At 38.4% G+C, this 15,214-nt stretch overlaps 1 long non-coding RNA gene across 1 annotated transcript in view; it reads left to right on the top strand.

The window, feature by feature from the left end:
* Positions 1-13,360, top strand: part of LOC123652816 — a 68,854-nt gene extending 55,494 nt beyond the window's left edge. The window contains exon 3 of the long non-coding RNA XR_006742312.1: positions 11,894-13,360. This is a non-coding gene — a long non-coding RNA (uncharacterized LOC123652816). The remainder of the gene's footprint in view (positions 1-11,893) is intronic.
* Positions 13,361-15,214: the final 1,854 nt, after the last annotated feature.

Here is a 15,214-nt window from a genome sequence, read left to right as displayed (position 1 = left end):
ATACACTGAGTGGCCAGATTATTATGCGTTCAGAGATCATAATAATCTGGCCACTCAGTGTATATAATGCAACATATTTAGAAATAGTGCTACAAACAGATGCAATTTTTCTAAAGAGTAATATGTTCCTAGAATCAAGATATTACATCTTCACAAAGTATTCATGGCTAGTGGCTACCATTTTGGACAGTACAAGTTTATAGCAATATTACCTTTTGGACCTGCAAGTTTTAAAAGTCGTGGCAGATAAAAGTATTCTAGTTGGTTTTTCATGGTTTGTGAGAACCCAAAGGCTTAGTTGGTTGCGTGTCACCCAGGGCACCGAGAGTTTGCCAGTTCATTTCCCAGTCAAGGATGTACCTGGGTTGCAGGTTTGATGCCCAGGGGCGGGAGTATGTACAGGAGGTGGGGAATTGATCCATTGATATTTCTCTATCAGTGATGTTTGTCTTTCTCTCCCTTTCCCTTCCTCTCTCTTTAAAATCAATTAAAACTATTTAAACATCTGAGAATAAAAAAATACTGGTCTTTATCAATGTTACAGAGAGATTTAAAAAGATTATGTATGGTATGCATTTTCCAATTGATTCCCATAATTTAAAGGTTTTTACCTTGATTTTGACTAAAGAATTCTTTATATATTTAGAGCTTACTTTTGATTCGTAGTTAAGAATTAACTGAAGGGAAGTGCATTTTGCCAAACATAGAATCCAGCAGAGTTGCCCGGACGCTGCATTTGAGCCTGTTGCAACTTGATTCTCATTTATTCTTGACACATGCACAGGGCAGGGCTCAAAGGCCTGGGGACTCCTTGGGGAGCAAACCTCTCCAGAGTTCAATAAAGCTGGATTAGCAACAAGCACATGATTGGAGAACTCAACTGCCTGCATATTCAAACATGAAGGAGTAGTATTATTGGCAAATACATATTGGGAATGGCAGCATCCATAACTTTTCTAAAATAATTCAAGAGGTGTTTATTTTCCAAACCAAGGAAAAATACTCTTGTGGAAAACTTAGTTTTGAAGTTTTGCAGAAACCTTTGTTTTTTAACTATGCTTAACCTACTGTTGAGTTTTTCCAGCTGTTAGCACACTCAGACCGAGGGAAAGTCCCAGACCTGCAAAGTCACCTCCATCAGATAGAAGAAAATCTGGTAATTAATAGAGTTAATGGTCAAGTTAATGGAGGGAAACTTACATAAAAGGCTTATACTAAGACTAGAGGCCCAGTGAACAATATTCCTGCACTGTGGGGAGAAGGGGTCCCTCAGCTCAGCCTATGCCTTCTCACAGTCTGAGTCCCATCAGGGGATGTCTGATTATCAGCTTAGGCCTGTTGAACATCCCCCAAGGGGTCCTTAGTGCTACAGTGAAGGCAAGAGAGGCTCCTGACACTGCCACTGCCAGCTGTGTGCCCGGCTTCTGACTGAATGCCACTCCCCCTGTGGGAATGCCCTGACCACCAGGTGGCAGCCTCTGCATTGAGCATCTGCCTCCTGGTGTTCAGTGCACATCATATCGATCAGTCGTTCTGCTGTTCAGTCAATTTGCATATTAGCCTTTTATTACATAGGATGCTGCTACAGAAGAAAATGGATCCCTATGTCACTTGACAAGTGCCAAAAAATTATATATGGTAAAGTGGAGGAATACTCATGGGTACTACTATGTGAATTCTACCAGGTACAGGAAATTAGTTTGCATACCTGACCAGGTTAGGACAGTATGCAACTTTTGATGTAACACATAACTAGGCTAATACTTTGATTCTCTTGGTAATTTTACCAACTAATCAATTGCTGAATAAAATCACATTAGCAACATTAATGTGACAATTAGAGACCATAATTTCTTGTAGGACTATGGCAAGGATATATGTTATATAATGATAAACAATTTGGGGAGTGTGCCTACATAGAATTAGCACAGTATTAATCATTTTGGTCCATGTTTGGCAGCTCCAATTAAAAAAAAATCATAACCTCATTTTTCTTTATAATATTTATATCATCTTAAAATCAAATTAGCTCCTAGAGTTTCATTTGAAATAATTCACTTCAATGTTATACACTATAGAAGCATCAATATAAAATAGAACATTTTATATGTTTTGTTCGACATTTTATATATTTTTACAAAAACATATTATTTTTACTGAAAGAGAATTGCAGGGCTATATTTAAAATATTAGCAAGAGTGAACCACACATAAAATCTTACTGTGACCTTTGAAGCGAAGTATGATAATAAGACAGAAATAATGTTAGGAATAAAATATATTTTGTAATATGGCTTCACGAGTGTTTATATGGCTTCACAATATTCCTAACAAAAGAAACTATAGCTATGGTATGATTTTAACAAATATGAGTATTTTGGTAACTACATAGTCTTTATGGCTCAAATAATAATTTTTAAAATTTTATTTAATACACCCTTAACTTTCCTTAATGTTCTGTTGTTAGCCGGGACCGGTTTGGCTCAGTGGATAGAGTGTAGGCCTGGAGACTGAAACGTCCCAGGTTCGATTCTGGGCAAGGGCTTTCTACTCATTGATCCCTCATCAGAGCATCAGAAATAACTGTTTTATATGGTCTCCTCTCTGCAGAGATCTCTAAACACTTCTAAACATTATCTTATTATCTGTATAGTAGTATTTCATTTATAAATTATTCACACACTAACTTGTCAGAAACGTCATTGCATCAGGAAAATATATTCTCTTTTTCATACTGAATTTTGGAGAACTTTTCAGGGGTTATATTAAGATATAATTCTGTGAAAGTGATTCTAGGAAGGCACTAAGATTGTTTGGCTCCATGAGAATGTTCACTGGCCAGGATGGGAAACAATATAGAGGTTCCTCAAAAAATTAAAATAGAATTACTAAATGACCTAGCAATACAACTTCTCAGTTCATATCCAAAGAAAAGGAAAACAGACTATCAAAGACATAACTGCCCGGCCATTTCTGAATTATTGACAATAGCCAAGATATAGAAATAGCCTGAGTATCCATCTCTGTATGAATAAAAAAAAAAAAAAAGATCTATCTTCATATATTTATAGGTAGATATATAGAGATAGATGTAATTTGGAATATTACTCAGCAATGAGAAAGAAGGGAATCCTGCCATTTGTAGCATACAGATGACCCTTAAGAATATTATGCTAAATGAAATAAGTCACAGAGAAAGACAAATACTGCATGAATCATTTTTATTTGGAATCTAAAAAAGCAAAGCATAACAAAACAAATCTCAAACTCATAGAAATGGAAAGTAGAAAAGGGATGCCAGACTCTGGGGCTGGGAAATAAAGGAAAGTTGGTAAAAGGGTACACACTTTCAGCTACAAGTTGTCTGAGGATCTAATGTAAAATATAGTGCCTCTTGTAGATAACACTGAAATTTGCTAAGAAAGTAGAACTTAAATGTCATCGCATAAAAAAACCCAAACTCAGATATAAATAAATATGTGAGGTGATAGATGTGTTAGTTAGCTAGATGGGGGAATCCTTTCACAAGGTATATGCATGTCAAATCACCACAATGTACACTTTAAAAATATTACAATTTTATATGTCAACTAGAGGCCTGGTGCACGAATTTGTGCCTGGGTGGGGTCCGGCCTGCCCACCCTGATCAGGGTTGTGGGGGTTGGTGGGGCAATCAGGGGCAGCGCAGCCCGGGGAGAGGGGCCATTGGCAGTTGGCTGGCCAGCCCCATCCCCTGGTCAAACTCATGGTCAAGGGGACAATTTGCATATTGGCCTCTTATTATATAGGATTTTGTCAACAAAGCTAAAATTTAAAGAATATGTGAATCTATATATAGTACCTTAATTGAACTGAGAGTAATTTAAGGACCCTGGGAAAATATAATGATAATGATCATAATCATGCTGAAGATGTGTACCATCTTATTAGCAGCACCTACACTAGGGCATTTCAACACCAGGAAGGTTTCTCCCATTTTGCATCTTAGGAAACTGAGGTGTAGACTGGCCAAGGGACATGTAAGGTCAAAGAATAAGCTGAAACTCATCCATTCCTAGACCTTTACTTTAAAAATCCATGCTCTTTCTCATTATACCATCAATGTTTTTTCTGACATAGGTATTTTGAATGAAAATGATTTTGAGGTATAAAATTAATTTCATACCTCTCTAGGTTGGTTATAAAATCCATAATGCTTGTCAGAAACATCATTGCATTGGGAAAATATACTAAGACAGATTTGCAAGCTGTCCAGTAGTGGGATGATAGGCTTACCACCTTACAATAGAAATAAAGACACAAATTGAGATTCTTGCCTATTTCACCTAGCTCTTTAAGAAGGGAAGAAAGAACAAGTAAAGAAGAACTATTCATAGAATGCAATTCTGGGCTTATTCCAATTTGTTATTGTAATCATTTGTTTCAATATTTATACTATTAATAATATGCTCAGCTGCTATAACAAAATACCAGGGCCTGGGTGGCCTAAACAATAGAAATTTATTTTCTCACAGTTGTTAAGAATGGAAGTCCATGATCAAAGTGATAGCAAATTTGGTTTCTGGGGAGGGCTCTGTTCCTGGTGGGTAGATATCCTGTTCCTCTCTCATCTTCCATGTTATGAATGTTTATAGCGGGGGAGAGAGAGAGAGAGAGAGAGGGAGAGAGAGAGAGAGAGAGAGAGAGAGAGAGAGAGAGAGAGAGAGAGAGAGAGAGAGAGAACGAGAACTCAGGCATCTCTTCTTAAAAACGCACTAATTCTATCAAGTCAGGGCCTGACTCCTTTACCTCATTATTATTTGCTTCCTTAGAGGTCCCATTACTGAATGTAGCTACAATGGAGATTTTGAGACTTTATTATATAAACTAGAGGCCTAGTGCATGAAATTCGCCCATGGGGTGGGGGGTCCTTCAGCCAGACCTGCACCCTCTCCAATCCAGGAGCTGTTAGGGGATGTCCTACTGATGGCTTAGGCCCACTCTCCATGGTTCTCTGCTCTCTGCTCTCTGATGAAGCCCCCATGCCCCACTGTCTGCTCTCAGTGGCAGGACTGAAAGGACTGGGGCACTCCAGCGGTGCTGAGGGCACTGGGCGTCGCCATCTTGTGGCTATGGATGTCTCCATCTTTGTGACAATGTGATGGTCAATTTGCATATTCCCTCTTTATTAAACAGGATTGTAAAGGGATCCAACTTTCGGTCTGTAACAATAAGGAAGCTGCAACTTGCCTCTGGGTTTATCTGTAGGCTGTCTAAAAGCCTTGCTAAGCTATTATGGAAGCACACTGGTGTTGGTATTCTGAATGTAGATACATGTGTCCAGATTAGAATTCTTGATTGGTTCATCTGCTTTCCACCTCCAGGCTGGTTCTCAAAAACAGGGTCTCTTTCTGCAGCTCTCAGGGTTCCCAGGAACATGCATGTTTAACTTAGCCTCTTCCTTCACTGTGTTATGGATTGCAGGCCCCCATGGAAATCCACAGGGCACATTGCTTAGAAAAAGAATGAGGAGGTGTACTCTAGAAGTACACAAACATTTGAAAACACATAATTTGAAAAGCAAACTCTTAATTAAAGGGAATTGACAGAATCATGAATTCCTGTTTTTCAGAAAACACATCACAATTAGGTTTGGCAATACACATTCTGTGCTAAAATATTGCTATTCCTTTAGCAATTGATGAAAGTAAACCAACACATTAAAGACTTGAAGTATTATAAATAGGTAGCACACAGTCTTATGGGTAAAAAGTATTGAGTTTCTCATAGCCCTACTTAACTATTAAACCCATTACTATAAAATTAGCTTATTGAGTAATTACCTAAAAGAGAAATGCGTATTTCAGATTATTTTACATTTCCTAAAATAACTTTTTACATATTATATAATTTTGCAAGTATGTCTAACATTCATTGAATTACTGTCTATATATTTAAAAATTAATTTAGCTTAGATGTATTGTGAAGAACAGTTGGAATTTCTATACTTCCAGAAACAATGTAATACATATTAATTATAACAAAAATTGACATCAACTCTAAAGAACAACATTGAACTTTATTTTGCATTTGTAGCTCTATTATGTCTTTAATGAATTTTTAATGTTTTAATATCTAAATAGAATTCCATGAGGCACTGGGATTTTTAATATAAAACTATAATGACTTTTGTTTTGAAAATTTATCAAACTTTGGTTATGTCAATTTTATGTAAGAGAATTCCTTGAACCCCTAATTCCTATGTTTTACCTGGTTAAAAAAAAAAGTGATACACATGAATATAAAGAAAGCAACTATGCTATTTATAATGATGATTTCACTTTAAATAAATTGAGTGATATAGTACATTCATGACTTTATTATGTGAGTGGGTGAGCTGTCATTTTATGTTCCTTTTACTTTGCTAGCTTTTAAGAAATTCTTTATATGTGTGTGTTTGTTTATCTTTATCTTCTCAAATATTATCTAATGCCATTTTTACATAGGTAGTGATGGAAATTGTCATTATATTTAGTCAAATCACATTCACTTATGTATACTTTAGAATTATTTGTTTTTGAACATATGCAGCTCTATGACAGAAAAGTTTAATAAAAGATATTTTGAAACAATTTATGTGCAATGAGTTTAGAAGTTTATATTGCATTACTGACCAAAATAAATGAAGAAATAAAGATATAATAAGGGTCAAAATGTTCATTAGGGTTGAAAATATAAGTTCTTATTCTGAAATATACCTAAGTATAGTAAAGCAATGTGAAAAGCTGATTCACAGATTTTGATAAACTTTCAAACTTTTTTTTATTCCTTGTAAAACAATTATCATCCAGTTGAAATGGAAGTGAAGTGCATTTAAAGACTTTTGAGTAAAAAAACAGCAGATTTCCTTCAGGAGCTACTGGGTCAACTGCTTTCATTTTTTTTTTTTTTAATGAAATAGATACTGTTCACTATTCACCATAAGAGCGAATAAAAATAAAACACTTGGTTTAAAAAAAAATAGACCACAAAGAACTTAACACATTCACTCCTTAGGATCTGAAGTCTCTCATTTTGTGTTCTTTTGTTCTGTAATTGGTTGCTAGCACCCCCTTTAACCCACCTTAAAGGGCAAGCAGGAAATTCATGTTTTCCTTAATCAGCCCATCCCACCGAAAAGCGTTCGATATTAAAACAGTTTGCAAGGAGCAAAAGCAGAGGAAACGGGAGGCCCAGCCAGCCTGTAGCAAGATGCAAGCAAGATTGGCTGCCACATCCACAAAGTCTTGTTCCTGTCCAGTCTTTGCATGGAGGTATCAAGTTAATTAGGGTAAGACTCTGTTCTTCGCTTTCAATGTGACCTTTTATTATATCCGTGGCTCTCTGGCTCATGGGGTGTCAGAAAGCTCTGGGAAAGTCTCCCCAGCTGCTTGACACAAACTGGAAAAAATGAAGCATTGATGTTTCCTTTTGCCTGGAGGTTTTCAGAGCAGCAAATTACTGCAGAGGCAAAGTTGAGTGGTAGATGTGCTGTGGGTGTCAGAATGCTGCTTTTGTCTTTTAGCTCTTCGCCTTCCCTGGTGATCAGGTGCAACTTGTGGGGAGCAGAGGGGTGTTGGAGGGAAGGGGTGAGGGGGGGGAGAGATTGGTTCAGGAGGAGGTTACATGGCAGCATTCCCACGAATGCTGGCCAAGGATGAACAAGATAAAGAAATCTTGTTTTTCTGAGCTAGAGGATTCTCTGCATGACTTCCCCACTGTTGGGGTGATGAGCTTTCAGGCTGAGATTTTATTAACGATTCATATGGAGATTGAGGGCAGTGGAGGAGCAGATTCTCACATAAACTTGATCTGTCCATGAATGCAGTCCTCTGTTTGCCCTGACCCTGCCTGGCTTAAGACACTGCCTGTGAGGCCAGCGTGCCAGACACAAAGAAAGAAATGAAAGGCAAGCACATTCCAGGAGTCTGCACAAAAGAAGGAGCAGTTTCTGGTCCTCTCCCCAGAGAGGATCTTATCTCCGTGTGGCCAGAAAAACTCTAAAATGTTTATTTGTCTGCGTATAGTTTTAAAAGTGATGTGGCTGTTGATAGATGTTTTGTTAGGTCGTAACGTTCTGCTTTCAAAACTTGTGGAAACTAGAACAATCTTGGTGCGGGCATACTTTTTGAAGCGTAGTGTTCAGAGTCTCTGGCCTTGAAGTATTTTTACTTTCTTGATTGGTAGGTAACTTGCAAAACGAATCCTCTCCGGCTTTCAGAGAAGCCAGAGCAGCATGTTAAAGCTTTGAGTTGACTTCCTGATGCCTTGTGACTCTGCAACTTTTGAAACGTGTGACCGAGTTCATGCATGAGATGAAACTGACATGTGGCACAAGCCCAGACACCCCCAGGCTCATGACTAGGACGGCAGGGTGACATTAAAAAAGAAGAGGAGGAGGAGGAGGAGGAAGAAGAGGAGGAGGAAGAGGAGGAGGAGGAGGAGGAGGAGGAGGAGGAGGAGGAGGAGGAGGAGAAGGAAGAAGAAGAAGAAGCAGCAGCAGCAGCAAGTGGAAAGAAAAGTTTGAGTTGGACCGAAGTGCAAGGGAGACTAGGAACTTTTAACTGTTAGCATTCCTAGATGCACTGCATCTAGGTTCTCTATACCTCTACGCAGTGCAGCAGTGGACTGATATGTTATCCCCAGACATTTTTCGGTAACGAAACACACTGGTTTTATTGTTTAGCAAGTGCACACTCTGGATCTCTGGGTATATGAATTATTTAGGTTTAAGGGTGTAAAAAAAAACTGATATATATAATTCTGTTGCTACGTGATGTGTTCCCACAGATGGTTATCAATCAGAAAACTCAGAAACCCAGAAACACAGACTCTTGAATTTTGTGTACCTGTGTAGCTGTTCAAGTTGTTTTAACACTTTTATGGTTAAAAAAAAAAACAAACAAAAAAACAAACAAACAAACAAACATGGAGAAACACACACACACACACACACACACACACACACACAGACCAGAGGAATGCAGGCAAATGCCATTAATTATGATAGTTTCTGTTCCTTTCATTTTATAGTGGTTTTATTTCCATGAAATTAACTGTTGTACTTAGGCTAATTGTCAGTAATTGGTGACAAAATCACTTCATTGTTTTTTCTATAGCATGATACTAATTAGGACTTTGATAGACTGGCCCAGCCATGTTTTGCATTTTACCTGCTATTGCAATCAGTGGTAGTTAATGGCAAGTGCAACTTAAAAAAAAAAATCTATATGATAAAATGTTTCTATTAATAATTAAACAAGTCTTTTAAACAGTCTGTCACATATTAATTTTAAAACACTGACATGGAAGAAAGCTTTCATTATATGTTTTGTTGGTTTCATGAAACGTCAACTTATGGTTTCTGATTTGAACTAAAACCTATTGGAATGATCTGTAAAAGAAGAGAATTACACATTTCAACTGCTTAGCCACATGCCTTTTTATTATTCTGTTTGTGCCGGCAACATTGAAATTAGTGTTGCTTTTGTATGATACTTTCCTAAGGCAGCACAGGGCTAGATGGCATTGTCTTTCTTTTTATGCCTGACAGTTAAATTGAGTGTAATAAAATGTAGCATATTGTTTATTCTTGATTTCTAATTAGTTTTTTTTCTGTTTTGTTTTTGCACTTGTGTTATTTTGAAGCATTATATTTCAAGTAAAACTATATATGAACAGTTGAGATTATAAAAGCTTGGTTTTATTTACAGAAAAAGCGTGTTCCTTATAGGTAATAGATTTTAAAGAAAAAATAGGAGAGTACAATATTTTGTGAAGTGAGCTTTAATGGCTAAGGAAGAAAATAGTATTACACAATATATCCCATTAAAACAATCACAGCCAATGCTATTTTGCTTTTATTTTTCCTTAAAAAAATTATTCTCAACGGACTTTCCACGTGATTTTTATGAAATTTTAAGTTTCAAAAGTTTTCTAATACTTTGACAAATAATCTCCTTGCTTTTCTTCCTCATTCTAAGATAACTCTTAGCCATCAAGTGCATTCTGCAATTTGCAATGCACTCCGTTTGTTTTAAATGCATCCATGATGTATAATGTATAATAGAGTGGAGTGTCCCACAGTCATCCTGAGAAAAGTTTTTTAAGAAGCAATTAGAAAAATAATTGCCTATTAAAAAGTGAAGATTGCTTTGAGCAGGGAGAGAAGAAACTGAATGTTGAATTGAAAGCATTCATTGTTAGCCGGACACCTATGCACCAAATCTGAAATTAGAGAAAAATCACGAAATACGTCTTTTGGCAAGGGGAATTGTTTAAATTTTCTAAAGCTGTCAGCCCATTTCTCTATTTTTTTCCCTGCTAAAGAAAAATTTCCAATGGAAAGCCTCACCTTTTGTATGAAGTTGAAATGTTTTATTTTTGCAGGATTGTCCTACACTGTACAAAATCAGAACAATTCAATAGCTTCCAGGGAAGGAGGGGGCCGCAAATGAGAATCTTTTTATCATTTTAGAATGTCCAAGGCAGAGCACAAAAACTATATAAATCTGTGCTTGTTTCTTTGAAAAAAGAGAATCTTTTGATTGCAGCAGTTATTTGAATACCCATTCAGGTTCTTTTGTAGCGTATTGTAATAAATGCACATCTCCTAAATGAAGAATACTCATGAGGGGACAAAACTCAAACATAAACCATGTTTAGATGCTGCCTTTCAATTGGTTAACCCCATAGGATTAGACATAGGTTTTTGTACTTTTGATTTCTTTCCTTTTCTCTCTCCCTCCCTCCCTCCCTCCCTCTCTCTCTCCCCCCTCTCTCCCTCTCTCTCTCTCTCTCTCTCTCTCTCTCTCTCTCTCTCTCTCTCTCTCTCTCTCTCTTTCTTTCTTTCCTCTCTCCAGGCTCTAGAAAATACATTTCCTTAAGCAAAATTCAGTTTGTTCCTTTTTTCACCTTATGGGTATATATCAAGTATGTTCTCCTGTTTCTTATCAATTTCAAATAAATGGAATGTGAAAAGCAAGCAGGATGGAGACTAAGTTTTAAGAATAATAAAGTTAACTCAGGAAAGATAATTGTTCTCTTTTACTCATCCTGCTTTCTCGTAGAGATGCTTGAGAGTAAAGTGGGTCTGCTTTTTCTTTCTTGAATTTCCTAAATGTTCAGGGACAATACAAAAGAGGAACCCAGACTCTGGCGATGGTACTATGAGCTCCATGCATGGGCATGTGAGTGCTATAGGAAAAAAGCCAATAAATCCAGTTTGCTTCTAGCATAATCATACTTGACAACCATACAGACACCGCTGAGGCTCTCCGGGTAGCAGCCAGCATCTTAGCCCGCTCCAGCCCCAGCATCCTTTATCATTGTAATCGGTTTCATCAGTCCAAGCTGTGCCAACGCCCCTAATTAGCCACAGCCTCGTTTTAAAAATTAAAACCAACCCCCACACAATAACACCCACCACACGGAGCACCCCACAGCACTCAGGATGTTCCTTGTGGGATATCACACCGTGGATAGTAGCATTCCTCTGACCTACATGGCCTCCTTGGGGTTCATCCACTTCCCTCATCAGAGGTGTGCCCACAGCGGGACCACCAGATCCCACCAAACTCCGCTGGGGGCTTGTTGCATTTTAATTCTTTCCTTTCAGTGATGTGCTGATTCAAACCAGAAGTAGTCTCTCTCTCTCTCTCTCTCTCTCTCTCTCTCTCTCTCTCTCTCTCTCTCTCTCTCTCTCTCTCTCACTGCTAAATGTTTGGTGGCCCACCCGCTAAGCAAACAGCAATGAATAAAATAAAATAAAGTGATCCGAGGTAAAAGATACTGATTCCAGGTTCGTTTTAGTTGATGGTGCTCCAAGAAGTCCCCCATTCCATTGCAACTTTGTTTGTTTGTTTGTTTCTCCCCAGGGGTGAAGCGCCTGCAGCACTGGAGAAAATGAGCCCCGCCTATCTTCCATAGCATCCATGTCCTAAAGCAATGCGAGAAGCCTGGAGGTATCTTGAGCTTTATCTATTTTAGAACAACCGGAGTACCTGTTGTCTCACACTATGTGCATGCATGTGTAAAGAAACACGCTTTTCCTATGATATCTGCCTTTTCTGGGACCTTATACTGTGCTGGGCAACATGGAAATCTGTAACCTGGGGGAAATGGACATGACATCAAATGCGGGCCCCTGACGGTGCAAGGTTGATGAAACAAGTTCGTTCGCCTGTGGCTTCAGCTCCCAACTCAGGTGACCAATGTCTGCAGGGAAAGCAAAACTGTGTGTGTTTTGCCTTTTGTTCCCTGTGACCCATTGTTTCGATTGTAAATAATGATTTCATGACAAGCTGCCTTGCTCTAAAATCCAGTAGTAACTTGAGACCAGTGGTTATTTGGCAAAAGACCTAGCCATATACCAGCAAGGAAAACAGTGTTTAACAGCAAAGACAGGCTACTACTGGAGCTGTTACCTCTAAGCATGAGCATAGAAAATAGTCAAGCTCTAACCGTGGTTTGGAAATATTTTCGAATTCTCTACTCTGCCTACTTGGGATGAGATGGGACCCATATTTTTGTCATATTACTCAATGTATCATTTTGAGACGAATACACTGAATAACAACATAAAAACCTATAAAGAAGTTAGCCACGGATATGAGCTATAATCTTAGATTATTATTTAAAAGAATAAAAGAGCAAAATTATACAGAATACAGAGGGACTCTCTGTATCTCTGGAGGTACCGGTACATAGCTTTCCTGAGTTGTCACATGGCCATGGAAGGGGGACCCTCTATCTAGAGCAGTCCCCTATACCTAATTAAGTCTCAAAATAATCTTGGAGAAAATCCACTGGAATGAAGCATTACAAGAAAATGCACTTTTGGAAACTACATCGAAGGCATTTTTACCATGCAGACTTTTGTTCCAGGCATAATTTTTAACAAGCTCAAGATGTGGGGTATTAAATGAACTATGGCAACGGAGAGCTTAGCATCTGGCCACATTGTAAACTGTCAAAGATACGAAAACATCGTCGCGGGCCATGCGATTGCAGTTAACAGGACCCGAATGGAGTGGCGGTGCTCACCGTCTTGGTTTTCACATGTGTAGTTTTGCTTTCTGGCTCACTTCTCCCTGTGATCGATTCCCATGCAGAGCCAGTGCTCTCCAGGAGAAGGCCGAGATTAGAACAATGTCAGCCTCTGCTTTTAGCAGAGTGATGAGGTCATCAATAATGCATTGGCCATCTCAGGAACCTTGTGCACATGGGCCTCGAAGCCGCCCCACATTTATTGCAGGACTCGCAGGTTTGAGCTAAGATGTCACCACATCTACTTTTGAGGCAGCTCCTGATGCATTCTCAACAAATCTGGGATGGGGGGAGGGAGAGGAGGGCAGAGTAGAGAATTCGAAAATATATCCAAACCACGGTTAGAGCTTGACTATTTTCTATGCTCATGCTTAGAGATAATAGCTCCAGTAGTAACCTCATAGAGACAGCTGTTGAGATTATCTAACTGAAACATTACATTAGAGGAGGTTATTGAGGAGAGAGGGAGAATGCACCTACGAAATTGCTTTTTTAGAGAAGCCCATTTATTCAGTGCGACTCTCATAACCTTTGTCTCCCCTAGCTCCCTTCCAAGGTTTGTAGGTTCTGTTGTTTTCTCTGACAAGTTTATTCATATCTGAGCAGCTTGCCTGGCAGCGGTGAGCATGTTCCATACTTGGGCTTTCTGGTCACGCTGGTAGCTGAGAGTAAGAGAGAGGGGGAATAAGTGAGTGTGGAAATGCAAAGCTGTCTCTTGTTACATCTTATCGATCTCATTCTGGTGTCATTCAATTAAGACAGAAATGTGATGGATAGTCCCTGCACAGACCCTGGGTTGCTCTCCATCCATTGCTGAGAAAGCTTTTGTGTTTTATTCGGCCGTTGGAGGGAGGGGGTGGGCAAAGGCCATGGGCAAGTGGGAGAAATCAAAGATGCTATGTGATCTGAATTACAAATCAATGTCTCCCCACAGATGCTCCAAAATGTCAAACATATCATGTATATGTTTTCACGTCTTTTCTCAGACATGGTTGGTGTTTCACCTTCTTGGTTTTCACATGTGCAGGTTTGCCCTGTTTTACTTCTTCCTGTTATCTTGTGGGATGGGTTACCAAATCTGAAGGTGGAATTCATCCTTTTTAATATTTTTCAAGGCTTGGGAGATAGCATCCTCTTCCTACTAGTGCTAGATAATTAAACATGAGCCACGTGGAAAATAATTAGTCAAACTTTTACCAATTTTAAAACTTGAGAAAATGAAAAATTCTCTTGTCACTTTTTTATGGACCTGTGATTCTAGGTTGACCTGTTTTGAAAAATAGAATATAAAGCTGGTAAAATAAAAATAGCAAAGAAAGGTGTGCTTGTTGTTGTTTTTAGTTCATAAACCAATCACTCTTATTATTCCCTATGCTACAAAGGAATTATGAATAAAATATCCGAAGTCTGTCCTGTACAGATTCCGACCCTCACTCTTGGTGGCATGCTTTCCCCTAACTATATCACTCCCTCTGTATTTGTTAACACGCCAGTGATAGTAATTCATGGATGCAAAACACTGTAAAACTACTCCTGTAACCAAAGTGTTTTAGGTTTTTTTTTTAAGAAATTGAAATAACTAGTGTAAACAGCTATCAAAGCAGGTCAGGCCAAGCAAACTCCCCTGGGATCTCTCAAAGCAATATTAGATTCAAAATGAACATTTGGGATTTTCAAATCAAGGTTATGGGTCCTGATCATTAATGCAACCCGAAAGGCAGTGAGGAATACAAATATAGGCAGGATTTTTATATCAGAGCAGTATGTTAATGTGCAAGCTTCCCTATGCATGTGGCATGTGACATTGAATAAAATGCATACATACTCTAGTATAAACCTTACTTCCTTTATCTGAAAAATAACAGGACAAAATTACACATTTAAGTATATGGAAATGCCTACTCCATGCTTGTCCTATGCACTTGAAACTTGGCAGATATCAGGCACATTTAGCTTCATCCTGAACCCTCCTTGACAGTTTTGACACTGAGTAATTTTGTCCTCTAATAAACTTGCTCAGTCATTTGAGAAAGGAATGGAAGCAAAGAAAAAATAGTACAATCGGGCCCTATCTCTGTGAGTGAAACTTTCCAGATCCTAATTCACAGAAGCTCAGCATTTACCAATTGGTGTGATATTATATTAAAGAA

The sequence above is a fragment of the Pipistrellus kuhlii genome, unplaced genomic scaffold (assembly GCF_014108245.1).
Source record: "Pipistrellus kuhlii isolate mPipKuh1 unplaced genomic scaffold, mPipKuh1.p scaffold_m20_p_2, whole genome shotgun sequence".
In the NCBI taxonomy this organism is placed as follows: domain Eukaryota; kingdom Metazoa; phylum Chordata; class Mammalia; order Chiroptera; family Vespertilionidae; genus Pipistrellus; species Pipistrellus kuhlii.
The sequence above is the reverse complement of the archived record's forward strand: the minus strand, read 5'-3'. Positions and strand labels throughout refer to the sequence as shown.